The sequence below is a fragment of the Anoplophora glabripennis genome, unplaced genomic scaffold, assembly GCF_000390285.2.
Source record: "Anoplophora glabripennis isolate ALB-LARVAE unplaced genomic scaffold, Agla_2.0 scaffold12, whole genome shotgun sequence".
In the NCBI taxonomy this organism is placed as follows: domain Eukaryota; kingdom Metazoa; phylum Arthropoda; class Insecta; order Coleoptera; family Cerambycidae; genus Anoplophora; species Anoplophora glabripennis.
The window spans coordinates 1299647-1316150 of NW_019416512.1; positions in this window are offsets into that span (position 1 = coordinate 1299647).

The following is a 16504-nucleotide window of genomic DNA, read 5'->3' on the forward strand; positions in this document are numbered from 1 at the left end:
CTTAAAATTTACTAAATGTTTCACAATAATAGTTGTTTACATTTTTGTTATTCCGTAGGACAAGTCTACCGCGTGCACACGTGGTATGCATCAGCTGTGTAGCGGTAGATTAAGCGCTGTTGTCACGTTGTGATAAAACTCCCCAATATTAATACTCGTTGTATCTTGAAAACTGTTAATCTTATACCCCTGTAATATACAACTTTTTTATTCATTTATGATTAAATAATGGCAGTCAAACTTCTTACATCCTGTATAGATACCTACTTAATGGATAAAGTACGTTTAGATGTGAAAATTTTAAAATAACGAGATATCAGTTTTTCCCTTTTAAGTTGCTTTAATATTTGGGGTTGCCGGTGCATGTCAACGTGATGAACTGAATCAATTAAATTTGAATGATATACATAATTTAGGATCAAAGCTTTTGATTAAATACTGGATAATAAAACGAAAAAACCGATATCATTTGTGATAAAAGAAACTTATATGCCACTGTATAGATAATATGTTGCATGTCGTCCAGAGAATTTTGAAAGTTGCCGCTTTTTCTCTAAATATTCAAATGGCAAAGGTTACAGGCAAGTAGTAGGAATATATCAGTTTGGTAAAATGCCTCAAATTGTTGCAAAATTTTTAAATTTGCCAAATGGAAATAAATACACAGGACATTGTTTCCGTCGATTCCTCTGCCACCATTTTGGTTAATGCTGGGGCAGATTTAATATTCAATTGTTGCCGAAGAGATATACAGGGTGTGGCGTCTTTAGTGCAGAAAAAATAAAATGCAGATTCCTAGGAATATATGCAATAAAAAAGCCTTATATAAAAAATTCATATATCCACGTTTTGTCAAGAAAACTGAACTTCAATTTTGTAGCGAAGAAATAAATCTTAGTACGGTCCTGGTCAAAAAATGTCATGCCATTCGATTAACATCAGCGCACGCTTGCCGAACCGAACTTAACAGAGAGTCAAGCTTTTGCGCAAATCAGTGTTGCCAAATTAAAATGTATGAAATACACACAAAAGAGATAAAATGTTTTAATGCAATAATAAATAATTTTGGCCAATTTAATACAATCCTCTTGTTTTAGTTAAAAGGAAAAATAAACATAAAATTCAATCGGTTATTTCACTGTAAATGATAATGTGCAATCTCAGAAAAAAGGTTTGTAGAAACAAAGTACATGGTGTTACAGAAAAGACTACTATTATTTTAGCAAGTGATATATCGTTCGATAGTAGTAAACGTATTATTGTTGTCCTCGTTATCCATTGCCGATTTAGTTAAGACAATAACTTAAAAAGAAAAAAATAAGAATAAACACGTAACGTCTAAACAGTAGAAGCGCAATCTTTTTGACACAACTTAGCAGCAATTCGCCCGCAAGTCAAACGCGTACTGACAGACTGACACTGGCACTAGTGACAGTCCACAGGTGCCGTACGGAGTGCGGACTAGGTCACTGTTTTTTTGCGCTATGTTAAACAGGACCGGCATTAACATTTTGTCACTTCTTGTAATTTTTTGGAAAATCTCATAATCGCCTTATGGTGGCATATATTATTTTACTTCATTTATTGTCAAGAGTCTAGGTTTTCAATTTTCTGCATTAAAGACGCCACACCCTGTATAGAGGAATACTTAGAGGCTAATAGTAATAATATAGTCGAGCAAGAAATAATTATTCACGGCAGTAATTTCGCGGGCTTTTCGAGTAAAGTTCAGCCAATGTTTAATAGTTGTACAAATTGCAACATATCTATAAATATAAACAAATAATTATAATAAACGTTTAATATGTGGAAAACGTTCAGTAAATGCTATATTAAACTAAATAATGTATTTTTAATGTGAGTTAGTTTGCTACTTTGCTTTATGAGTATAAAAAATATATTACAAAACGGTACGGGAAAGTTAACTTTCCGGTACTGTTTGCTGACGGTTGCTTAGCAACGATCTAAAATACTAGAATACGATACTTTGGGGTCTGAAATTGGGCCGAAAAAGTACACATTTCTGAAGTATTTTAGAAGAACGTTTCTATACCGAATTAAACATTTACGTCAGTACCCTACCACCTACCAGTACACCAATTGATTTGAATTTTTTTTTTAATATTTTGTGACTTTATAAGTACATAATTTCATTTAGGGAAAGGACTCCACTCTCCCGCAACAAGGTAACTGCGAAAATTACGAAAAAATACAACTTTTACACGACTCCTCAGCAAGCGCTGCCGGCAAAGCAGAGATCTAGGCCGATTGTGCGATAGCATTGTACCTGGCTGGTTCCGGCCGCCCACCAGATATTTCTCGTTGTATTATCTCTCCGCCCGGCGCTCCTGCAACGCTCGCAGGAAGCAGGAAAAGGACGCGTTATCGCGGCCGGGCCAAGGCCTCAGACGATTCCTCTGCAGATGCAGAGGAGACATGTCGCCACATTCATTTTTGATAATTATTTCGATAACGCTTATTTAATTTCGTACCCCTTGCCGCTCCGCAGATCAGTATCGGGCAGGGAGAGTTATTAACTGGGTTCGGTTTTCTCCGAAATAGGCCCTAGCGTAGAATGCGACGCAGAATTAAATATACGTAAATGTAAACGTAACGCGCTAGCGTGGTACCCAGAATTAAAAGGGAAACATAAAGAAATTAAACAATAAAAAATCTTGTTTCTAACTGGACTGAGCAAATGTAACGTATTTTGTCAATTTTTACCTAAAAATATAGCAGCCTAATTTCAATGAAGTTTTGCGCAATATTGAGAGGACCTTTTGTTTAATTTTTGCTCGATTTTTTGTCAACACTGAACAAAAATAAAAGAGACCAATTTCAATTAAATTTTAACCTAAACAAGGTTTTTTGTTCGACCGTTTGTCAATTTTTAATAAAAAATGAAGGAAAGGTCAATTTCAATTAATTTTAACCAGTTTTTTTTTGTAAAATTTTTTGCTCGACTTTTTGTCAGTTTTTAACAAAAAAATGTAAGTCTAAATTCAATTAAATCTAATCCGAGGGAACTTTTTGTTAAATTTTTTTGCTAGATTTTTTGCTAATTTTAAACAAGAAATGAAAGGGACCAGTTTCAATTTTTAACTAAAAACAGGAAATGTTTGGTAAAATTTGTTCTCAATTGTCATTTTTTTAAAAAAACCAATAATCTAAATTCAGTTAATAGTCCGGTCAAATTAGTCATAAAAATAGTGGTCAAAAACAAAAATTCCAACAAAGCTAAATTTTGGTGGAGACCTTAGGTACACCATTACAAATAAAGTGTCAAATGTCCCCACCGATCCCATGTGTGCTAAAAAAGTTATTCGGGGTCAAAAGTCAAAATTTGAGGTTTTTTGAATTTTCTTCGAAAACGGTAAGTTTTATCAAAAAAGTAGTTCTGACAAAAATTATGGATCTTAAAATTATCTATAAAAATGTTCCTTATACTTTTTTTTCCAAGAACCACCATTCCTGAGATATCGCGATTCTAAGAGTTGAAGAAGTCACCTTCTACATGATATGCACATATTATATGCAACGTATATACATAGTCAGGCACTTAATGCAAGTAAAAATGACTATTTCTGTCTCTTATATGTATAAACTATACTATTCTGAGAATATACACTCAAAAGAATCTCAGTCCCTTAGTCAAAATGATGCAGATGTCCTAATAATTGAAACAGCAATAGAACAATTTAATGCAATAAATACAACTTGTAGTTGGTGAAGATGTTGACTTATTATTTCTACTCATTGCAATGACTCCAATTGATAAAATTATATATTTTTTAAAACCTGGAAAGGCTCAACAGCGAACAGAAATGTATTTTTCAAAAAGTTTATCTGTATATCCAAAATGCCAAAACCATATCTTATTTTTACATGCGATAACCGGCTGCGATACTACATCAGTAATGTTCAGAAGGGGAAAAACATCAGTATTAAAATTATTTGGACAAAAAGATTTGATTGATTGCAGAAATTGATTCTTCACCTCAAACAATAATCACAAAAGGAATTCGCTTTCTCCTTGCTGTTCAGGAGCTCCAAAAAAAATTTATTGTATAGATAAATACAGATATTTAACATCTGTAAAAAATACACGAAACAAGAAAGAAGTACAACTATCTCGTCTTCCTCCAACATCGGCTTCTGCTAATTAATACTTGTATCTAGAGTCCATCAAGTACAGACATGGATAGGCAATCAAATGAACCCAGAAGACTGGGGTTGGAAATTAACATATAATACTTTAGAACCGATTCAAACTTTACTTCCACCTGCTCTGGAAAAACTCCTAAACACTATTTTTTGCAATTACAAAAAAGGTTGTAGTGCTAAATGTGGCTGTAGAAGAGTAGGGTTACTGTGTTCTCCAGCGTATTCTAATTGCCAAAGCCAGTCTTGCTCAAATGTCCAATTGAATACAAAAGACGAAGATTCATGTAATTTCGATGACGAGACAGCTGATTCATCTTCATTTGAACAATTTATGAACATCCAGCAAGAAGAAGAGGGAGAAGAAGAAGAAGAAATCGAAGAAGACATGACTGTTGAAGTCGACTTTGAAGAGTATGAATCAGATTAAAATATCAAAAGAAATCAGAATTACAGTTAAAGTCAATAACCAATATCAATATCAATAATCATCATACAGTTAAGAGTATTGTCCCTGAAAATTCCGTCATAACAGTTCGTGGAGTATGCCTACCGGGGAAACCACGTTAAAAAACGCATCACAGTACACTACCTCACAGGTGGTGTGGAAATGTGTGCATATCATGTATATTCTCAGAATAGTATAGATTATACATATAAGAGACACAAACAGGCATTAAGTGCCTGACTATGTATATACGTGGCTTATATGTACATATCATGTAGAACGTGACTCCTTCAACTATTAGAATCGCGATATCTCAGGAATGGTGATTCTTAAAAAAAAAGTATAAGGACCATCTTTGTAGATAATTTTGAGATCTATTATTTTTGTCAGGGCTACTTTTTTGATAAAACATACCGTTTTCGAAAAAGATCCAAAAAACTTAAAATTTTGACCTTTGACCCCAAATAACTTTTTTAGCACACATGGGATCGATGGGGACTTTTGACACTTTATACCCAAGGTCTCCACCAAAATTTAGCTCTGTCGGAATTTTCGTTATATTGTAATGTCTATTTTGACCGGGCTATAATTTTTTTAGCAAAACTGAGGTGACTTTTTGATAAATTGTTTCCTCAGTTTTTGTTAGTTTTTAACAAAACATGTAATATGCTGGTTTAATTAAATTTTCATTAAGACTAAGCATATTTTTTTGTTACATTTTTTGACGATGTGCTTCTCCCCGTTTCAGACTAAACCGAAAGGGGATTTTTTTAAAGTGGTAAAAAATCCATTTCCAGATCTTGAATTTCGAATATTTTAGCAACAAGACTTTGATTCAAAAGTTACCTAATTTAGCCTTTAATAAATTAAATTAATGGCCTTTTCTACTCAACTGGCAAATAAAATTAAAAACGCACATAATATTGAAACATTTTTATTAACAAAAGAGAGTAATTTCAGGTACCTAAGTTGAACCTATTTGGAGTTACAGAGTGGGACTAACATATCTTTCCTAAACTATACCATAGGAAAATTCTTATTTTCCCATTCGCGACTTCAAACAATGGATTTGGAAAGTATACTTAGTCCTTTTAACGGGAGACATCTTTTCCTGGCCCTCCCGATCAAAAATTAAAACACCGGAAAACATTTCAGAAACAAGTGGGCTTTGAAACGGATACCATACGAGGGGAGGCAGGGCCGCGGTGGCGGTAGCAGCAGCCCTCGCCGCCGAAATTAATAAAACCATAACGCGAAAGTTTATAATCACCAAGCCGACCGAAAATCCACGTAAAGGGCCGCGTTTTAGCGTGGCTTATATTTTTTATTACGGCGGGAACAAAGAAAATCAGGTGGTCCGCGTGAGATACAAAGTTCCCTCGGAGGGGCGCGCAATAAAAATAAAATGAAGCGGCGGCGGCGGCGGCGGTGGCGGTTTCTTTGCGGACTCTTCTGGCTCCTCGGCTTAAAAGGGATCGCTTAATTAAATTATCAGCTGATATTTAAAACGGCAACTCCGGATCCCCGTGCAAACACTCTCCGATTCCGATCTGTTTGCATTCATTGTTTTTTTAATTAATTTATGACCTCCGCCTCGGCTTATTGCTTTCCTAATTTTCATGCCAAAGGCTTCGTTACTCTCTCGAACGGAACACTTACTCATAATTTTTACAGTAACTCCGGTAGGATTTACTGAATAAATAAAATTAACAACGGCATAAAAAGGCGTTTAGGATAAATGCGGTGTAGACGAAGAAATTTTCTGAAACCAGTGATTAAGTCCTCTGGCCGGTATTTGCTCTGGGTGATTGAACTTAACCAAAAAGAAATTATGTGATATACAGGGTGTAAGAAGTTTGACTGCCATTAATTCAGCATGAGATAGAGTAATCATAAATGATCAAAAAGTTGTATATTACAGGGGCTTAAGATTAACAGTTTTCAAAATACAACGAGTATTAATATTGGGGAGTTTCATCACAACGTGACAACAGCGCTTAACCTGCTGATAGACACCACGTGTGCACGCGGCAGACTTGTCCTACGGAAAAAATGTAAAGAACTATTATTGTGAAATATTTAGTAAAAATTTCAAGACAATTGTTTTCCAGTTTTTAAATAAATAAAATAAAATGTATCGGTTTTATAGTATGAAGATAGTGTTGTGCTTAAATTTTAGCACGAATTTTAGTAATTACTAGCGGCCCGTCCCGGCTTCGCACGGGTGGACATTTATTTTAAACATTTTGGGATATAAAAAATATAGCCTATTTTACTTAGGGATAATGTAGCACTCTAATGGTGAAAGAATTATTGAAATCCGTCCAGAGTAGTTTTTGAGTTTATTCGTAACAAATCTTTCCTCTTTATAATATTAGTATAAATGAATCTCTTAAAACAGGAACTTAACTTTTAATCAAATTATATATTTAAAAAATATGTAATTAAAGCACACAAAGATTTACGTCGTCCAAATAATCATACGTATTAAAAATAATTTAGTTACTTTAACTACAACTTCTTATAATTATTTACAAATAGTACAAGCATCTTTACACGAATAATATTTTAGTATAGAATAAAAGTGTATGCAAAATTAAATGTCTTAAAAGACAACTAAGTTATTACAACATATTTTTTTAATCTGAAACTTCGACATCTTCTATGTTGGAAAAGAGCTAAGTCCTATTATTTTCCTTTAAAGAATCTATGGTTCGGTTTACTTTTTTGTAATATTCAATATCAACTAAATTTGCTATAGGTACTTTATTTTTTCTTCAAGCATATTTTTGTCATGCAAATGAGATTTTCCATTTTTATTTCTGAAAACAATTAAGTAAATATTAATTAGCTGTTATAAAATATCTACCTACATATTTTTTTTTTATTAGGTACAAGTATAAAATTTAAAATATGGTAATATCCAGACGAATGCTTACCTATTAAGTTGTTACCACTTTACTTGTAAGGTAAGTATTAGTAAATGTATAGTGTAAATACTATGTGAAATCTCTTAGCTTCACAAATTTTAAATATGTGTAATTTTAATATCAATATATTTCGAAAAATCAAACAATATTGAAAGTCGTTAGGGTTATTCCATTGGATTATTGAGCCACTGGTTTTCAATAGAATAGAGTAGAATAGACAATAGGATAGAATAGAATTTTATCACAGATATTTTATTTAGCGAACTCAATTATTGCTTTTATTATTGTTATTAATTCCTATCAGTGTTATACCTAGTAACCAGTAAAGAGCGGCGTTTTTTTTTATTTATTTTACTGTTAATTTAATCTAATGATCAGCTGTAGTAGACAGCATTTTAAACTTGCACAATTGTTGCATAATTACACAGGTCAACATTTGATCTAGGGATAATCATCAGAAGTGACTGTGGTATATAGGGGTTTTTTGGGTGGCAGATCACGAATCAGATTTTTCAGACTGATTTTAACTTTTCTATCCAAAATACTTAATGAATGACCTTGAAATGACCTTGAATGACCTCGGATTCAGGTTCAGTGACCTCTAAAACATAAGCATGATTTTTTTCAGATTTTTTGGAGGTCATTTCTTGATTTGACCTTCAAATCACCTTGAATCTGGTGTGATGGAGCTTAACCGACCTCGGTTTCGTGATCAGCGACCCAAAAAACCCTACATACCATAGTCACTTCTGACGATTGTCCCTAGATCAAATGTTGACCTGTGTTATCATAATATAATGCAGTTTTTACAGTGAATCGAAAATATTATTACAGTACAAAAAGACTTAATTAAATAATTTATGCTCCACTATGGGCGTAAAGGTCAGAGTGGTATTTAAGAATATAACGGTAGTCTTTCAGATCTATAAAACTGTAAAATACATGCCAATAGATATCACAGAAGATAAATTATGTTCTGTGTAGATATTATGGAAGTATCGTATTTGTCTATCACTAATTTGCTAAATGACAACAGTTGTTTACTTCACTTGTGTTAATTTAAAAATAAATGTCATGTCTATATATTTTGCATCCAAGACAATGGGATAACAACCTAGTCAATTATTTTACACACATCTTTGTAAGTATCTAACAAAAATAATATCACCTGAAATATTTACGATAAATGCTTAAGCAGTTTTTGGAATATCGTTTACGTAATATTTCAATAAGTCATCAAATCAAAAAATGTAACTTTAGGACAGACATTATGTTCGTCCAGTTGTGCGTTTAGTTAGTTGTCAAATACGACAACTTTTTTCTCAATCTGTATATTGTGTCTGAATATCTATATATTTTATTATAACTATTTTTTCGTGATATCGATTTTAATGATGCATATATCTTCAAAGTTTTTTGGTAAGTTGTACAATTTGCAAAGATCAGTTTAATAATTTCTGAATTTTGCATGCTCCTTATCCTTAACAACATATGTTTATTTGCTTCCTGAAGTACCGATTTTTTGAGACAAAAATTACGACGTACGTTTATAAGAAGTTCTTCTTCGACTAGCTTAAGGAATTCCACATTTTAGATTACTTACTGCTAGAAACACCTTAGTATTACGGATAGAAATTGGTTGATTTTGGCACAATAAGTTGTGTTTTTCTAGAAGACAGTATATTTATAGCAAGAAACTTAATTAGATGGTAGAAAATTAGCGATCCTGACATATTTAACCTCCTTAAACCTAAGTTCTCTCAAATATGAAAATATGTAGCCGAAATTTAATTAAAAAAAAACATATTTAACGCTCTATATCCCAAAAACAAAAAATAAATCCAGGATTTTTTTTTAATTTTCAATCTGCTTTGAATGTACACCTTTTTTCAAAACACCCTGTATGTTGAGAAAAACGCGATCTCTTTTTTTTACAAGTTGTAGCTGATTGTGGTATTGCGGGGTGGCGGGGTGCGCATTTTTGGTCCCCGGGCCGATAATTGAAAATTCGGCAGATTAATCTGCGGCGGCTGGGTAAGGATGCGGAAGCGGGCTTATGGGTAGGAGCTAGTTAATTACAAATAACTCGATTTAGGCGAATGGGTTAAATGCGCGCGGTTAATCTATTGAAATTAGTAAGCAGCGCACCTCGGCAAACGTTGACTTAGCGAGCGGCGGCGGCGGCGGTGGCGGCGTTAATAATGGCCGCGGCCGCTCCTCTGGCAAATGTAGTGAGCCGGTAAATGGCCTGTGAGACCAAGACGCGCGGGGGACGCTGGGGTCAAGGCGCCCCAACGCAGACCCCCCGGCTACAATTAGATATCTTTGTGCCATAATTCACGTGTAATCTCTGCCGGCCCCGTGGCGGAGGCCTCCTCCGCCTAGATGCTCATCTACATCGCCGTCGATGCCCTCTCAAAGTCGCCCACCCGTCAGCCATGCTGTAATAGTAATTACAGCAGTAGAGACAGCAATTACCGCAGCCTTTGACAACTATACGACGTTGTAAAGTACTAATATCGCTGTATTTTTCAATTCTGAGCCTAAAATTAATCTTCATTATGTTTTCAGTTTCAAATAATTTACACTGTTTAATTCACTGGTGATTTAAGTTACTAGTGATTAAAAGTTATAAATCATTAGTGACTTATGAACTGTAAGTCACAACCGATTAAATTCAAAATTTATCCAATCCAAGAAAGTAATTCACTGTAACAGTGACTTAACAAGTTGCCTATCTCTATTATAGAATCTGTATAAAAAACATAAGTAAATACAATATTTAATAATTATTCACTAGAGATTTACTAGTTACGAGTTACTAGTGACTAAAAAGCTACAAATCATTACTGACATAATATAAGGTATTAGTCACAACATAAATAATAACAAAATTATTTAAGTCACTAGTGATTTACTAATAACTACAAATTATTGCTGTCTTGTGAGATATAAAGTCACAACATGAATTAAAACAAAATTCTTAAAGTTTTGTTTATTTCACCACAAAACTAATTTATATCGCTAGTGTTTTAAGAGTTTCATGTTACATTAATTCGAGAGCTACAAATTATTGCTGGCTTATGAACCCACAACACGAATAAAAGGATAATCCCTGTACAATTTCTATGATCCTGTTTACTTTAACACACTAATAATTTAAGTCACTAGTTATTTATGAGCTACAAATCACTGCTGATTTAAGAGCTACAAATTATTACCGACCTGAGGTAGGTTATCAAAACTAAATTTCTTTACTATTCCTAAAATCCCATTTATTTTAATACACTACTGATTTAAGTCACAAGTGATTTGTGAGCTACAAGTCGCTACTGATTCAAGAGCTACAAATTATTACTAACTTGAAGTTGAAATCATAACTTGAATAAAAACAAAATTTCTTTACTATTCCTAAAATCCCATTTATTTTAATACACTACTGATTTAAGTCACCAGTGATTTAAGAGCTATAAGTTGCTACTGATTCGACAGCTACAAATTATTACTGACTTGACGTTGAAATAATAACTTGAAGAAAAACAAGATTTCTTTACTATTCCTAAAATCCCATTCATTTTAATATACTACTGATTTAAGTCACTACTGATATAAGAGCTACTACTAGGAGTAGTACTTCAAGGGATATAAATTGTTGCCACCTTGTGGCCTAAAAGTCACTACCTGATTAAACTCAAAATTTATATTTCTAAAATAATAATTCATTACACAAATTACTCTTAATTACTAATAATAATTTTATTGACTTATGAGTGACATGACACTAATTTCTTAGGAGCTAGTACTATTCACTTATGAGGTATGTTATAACCTGAGTAAACATAATTTATTTACAATTCCCATATTCGTGTTTCATATAAACTTGTTAGTGACTTAGCATCTACAACTGACTAGTAATTTATAAGCCGTAGTCACTAATGACTATCCACAAGTCATTAGTGACTTGTCCATTAGTGATTATAAGTTGTATCACCTCAAAGTAAATTGTCTCTATAACTTAAAGAGAATTCCTTTCATTGATCTAAGAATTAATCAATTTACTCGTTTCTAATATTTTTGCCACAATACTACGCCTCAACAGCGATCCTGCCCCGAAAATTTTCTCTCTCCCATCTCGTCTTCCAGTGCCGCCCTGAGATTTCTTCCACCGCTGATTAAAACTTCCATTCCGTCGCTGCAACGCAATACACACTTTTAATAAAGGAACGCACACGCTTCGCCACATTGTTTCCGCCACGTCCGAGTTTAATTTTTAATGTAATTTACGAAATGGGCGGGCGACAGAGAACACCTCGTCACTATAAATCCGCTAGGGGATCATGCGACGCTCAAAATGAGAAAGACATACGATTTTCCTGCTGGTATCGTGAGTGAGAAAATGAGAAAATAATATTTCTGCTTCACAAGTTGCAAGAGACATGAATAAAAGTATAACTATACAATTCTTAAAACAGTTATTTCAAGTCACTAGCACTCATATAAGTAACTTGTGATTACTTACGAGTTTTCACTAGTGACTCCTTCAAACAGAATAATAATTAAACTCCTTTTTATTTCGTATTTCAAACTAACTCAAATCGTAAATGATTTAGTGACTCACAGTTTAATTATGAGTTACTGGTTAGTGAATGTGAATATACATAAAATGAGTGAGAGTAAAATTAGTAAAATTACAATGACTCAACACTTGTAGAGACGTACGAGCTATAAATAATCAAAAGGCTTTACAATTCTTAACGTCAAATTGCATTTTAAATTCAATAGTAATTTAGCTCTTAACAAGTCACTGGATTTATGAGCGACACGTTAATAGTGATTGATGAGCTTTTAACTCATAAAAATCATAATAAAATTGCTAAAATCATACTTCAGAGTAGCTTACTAGGTAGTGACTTAGCAGTTTTAGTAGTAATTTAAGAGCTACAGGTATTAGTGACTTACAAGTTAGTCACTTACAAGACGCAACATAAATAGAAATAAATAATAGACATTTCTTAAAAAATTCAATAGTAATTTAGCTCTTAACAAATCTTTATGATTTATGAGCGACAAGTTAATAGTGAGTGATGAGCTTTTAGCTCATAAGAATCATAATAATATTGCTAAAATCATACTTCTGAGAAGCTTACTAGGTAGTGACTTAGCACTTTTACTAGTAATTTAAGAGCTGCAGGTATTAGTGACTTACAAGTTACTCACTTACAAGAAACAACATAAATAGAAATAAATAATAGACATTTTTTAAAAAATCAATAGTAATTTAGCTCTTAACATGTCACTATGATTTATGAGCGACAAGTGACTGATGAGCTTTTAAGAGCTAAAGTTATTAGTGACTTACAAGACACAACATAAATAGAAATAAATAATAGACATTTCTTAAAAAATTCGACTCTTAATAAGTCACTATTGATGAGCTTTTAGCTCATAAGAATCATAATAAAATAGCTAAAATCATACTTCTGAGTAGCTTACTAGATAGTGACTTAGCAGTTTCACTAGTACAAGGTATTTGTAACTTACAAGTTAGTTACTTACAAGACACAACATAAATAGAAATAAATGACAGACATTTCTTAAAACCTTGTTTTATCTTACTCGTATTTATCATCAACTATTAGATATCTAGTTGTATTTAACTTCACTAGTCATTAATGACTAAAATTCATACTTCAATCCACAAGTCGTTAATTGCTAATAATTTATTCATCCTCTAGTCCTCTAGAGATTTGAGATCTAAAAAACATTGGTATAAAATTATTAAAATACATCAAAGGGGTTGTTAAGTTAACTCGTTAGTAATTTAGTCCATAAATGAAGTGATTTAAGTGAAATTAGTAATAAATTATGAGCTACAAATCACTAGTGATTTGTAAGGCTCTCAAATTAAACACGGGTCTGGATGTCATCTATTTGTCATATTTTTTAGATAACAAAATGCGTGTTCGGGAAAATACCGTCGCAAGTGCGTGAGTGCTGTAATTTTTTGTTCAACCGTAAACAACGACTAGTCAGTAAATTAAAAGAGAGGCAAGCAATAAGACACGTTCGGTTCCCCTCGCGCGAAACCCATTAGAATGAGGCAGAAAGCCGGGCACAAAGAATACCTACCGGCGCTGATGATCATTTTAGTGCACGAGGAAACGAGAAGGAAATTAATATCGTAAATATAAAGTTACTGCATAACTCACGCTACTATGAATTTTTCTGAGATATTGGGGGCCACAAATTATCGTGAACACGTGGTCTCGGATTTATGCTGCGCACTTTAGTTTCGTATTTATGTTCAGGTGGGCACAATTCCAGATTTATATTTCGTGTTCTGCTCGCGTTATTGTTATGTCTATTTCATTCTAGACAACTTGTTTTATGGCCCACTCGGATTATAAACTACCACCAGGGTACATTAAAAAAGATTACAATAAATTACAATAGATATTGATGAAAATGCTGCATAAATATAAATAAAAAATACTGTGAAAATACTAGTTGACTTAATAATAATTTTATAATTACCTTGATGTTGAGGTAAATATAATTTTACAGATAAAATTTTCATTATATAATTATTTATAGTGGAAATATATTTTTCTGTAAACCCAATGCACTGGTAATTTCACTGGACGTTTTACAGTTACGACTGCTATGAATTTTTGCGAAGTATATCAAAAAGTTTAATCTTTCTTAATAAGATCGAAAGTAACTTTACGGATCAAAATATGTTCATTAAAAAAGTGGCACAAATTCACATTACCTTTACAATAGATATTGATAAAATTGTTGCGTAAATACCTTTAAAAAAAAGTTGATATGTAAAATTATACTTTTATGCTGCATACGAAAATGTGATTTTACAAATAAACTTTAAACTAAAATTTAATGTAATTCCCTTGTAATTTTACATTCATGGCTGCTTGATTATCTGCGAAATTTACCAATATATATCATATGTTATACAGTTGAAAATAATTTTATGAAACAAATTACTACATTAAAAAAGATGGCGTAAATTTACATTATCCTTATAATAGATATTGATAAAATTATTAAAAATACTAGTTGATTTATACCTACCTACCTAAAATTATACCTTTATGCTGCATATGCAAATATGATTTTACAAATAAATTTCCAATTATATTGACAATTCGTAGCCAAAATATATTTTTCTGTAAATCCAATGTAATTCCCTTGTAATTTTACATTTATGGCTGCTTGATTATCTGCGAAATTTACCAATATGTCTCATATGACTTAAAATACAGCTGAAAATAATTTTATAGAGCAAATTATTACATTAAAAAAGATTATGTAAATTAACCTATTTGTATTAAATATTCATGAAGATATTGAGGAAATATATTAAAAAAAATCAAGTAAAAGTATTAATCACGTTTATTTCGAAATCTAAATGTGATTTTACAAATAAAATTCCAATTATATAACTTGCAATGTAAATATTTCTTTCTAAATTAAATGTAATTGTATTCTAATATGATAGTTAGGACTAGTGTGTTACTTTAGAGTACGCACATTAAAAAATATGGTATAAAATCACACATTTACAATAGATATTGATATTGTTTAAATATGTTTCGGAATATGCAGTAAAAAATACAAGTTTATGTAAAATTGCCTTTATCTTAGAGATATAAACGTAATTTTACAGATAACATTTCCATTGTATTGAAAATTTACAGTGGAAACATTTTTCTGTGAGTCTAATGTAATTTCACTGTAATTTTACAGTTACAATACATACTGTTATAAATTCGCTTCTCACTAGAGGGATCTCAGAAACGGTAAGAGATACGAAGTAGCTTAAATGGGGCAAAGTTACATAATCAGGGAATCAACACTATGCCCCTAAAAAAATCAAGGCTAACATGATGAGTTTTCGAAATATTTGAAAAAAACCGAAAATTTGAAAATCCGTTTTTATTTCATTTCAGCCTAGATTGAGGTGATATTGAAAAAAAGAAAAACACTTTCTCTTTTTTATATGTAACGTTTCGTTTCTCCAGGACCATCATCAACTTCATTTTTTTTAAATACGACCCTGGAAATTTTATTACATTTTTTGAAAGCTTTCATGACCCCCAATATAGTACTGCCTCAGTCCAAACCAAATTCAGACGTTTTGTTTCGAAAAATTCATCTTCAATGTTTTTTTTCAAATACTTTGAAAATTAATCGTGTTAGTCTTGATTTTTTAGAGGCATAATGCTGGTCCCCCTGATTATGCAACCCCATTTAAGGTACTTCGTATTTCTTACCGTTTCCGAGATCCTTGTAGTGAGAAGTGAATTTGTATTAATAACATGTACATTACAAAAGATGATATAAATTCACATTGTACATATTTACAATAGATATTGATGAAAATATTGTGTAAATGTATTTCGAAAAAATACAATAAAATAATAGTTGATGTAAAATTATCTTTATTTATTTCCCAGATAAATGCGATTTTACACACAAATTGCCGTTAGATTACATTATTAAATCTGTAAATTTTATGTAATTTTATAATTATAGTACTGCTGTGATTCTATGTGAAATTTGTCCAAATATTTATTCTGCCTGAATATGGTTGAAAGTAATTTTACATAATGGAGTAGATACATTAAAAAATGACAACGTGAATTCAGAATATATTTACAACAGACATGGATGAAAATATTTCGTGAATTTTTTCGATTTTACAAATACAATTTCAATTATATTGAAAACTTACAATATAAATACATTTTTCTGTAAGCTTAATGTAGTTTATTGTAATTTTACCGTACTGCTGCGATTCTATGTAAAATTTTTGATGTACCATAATACAGTTGTAAGGAATTGTAAGTGCATTTAGAAAGTTTAGTAAATTCGCCTTTTAAAGTTATACATGAAAATATTTTAACATTTGTTACATAATGTGTCAAAACTACTGATTCACAAT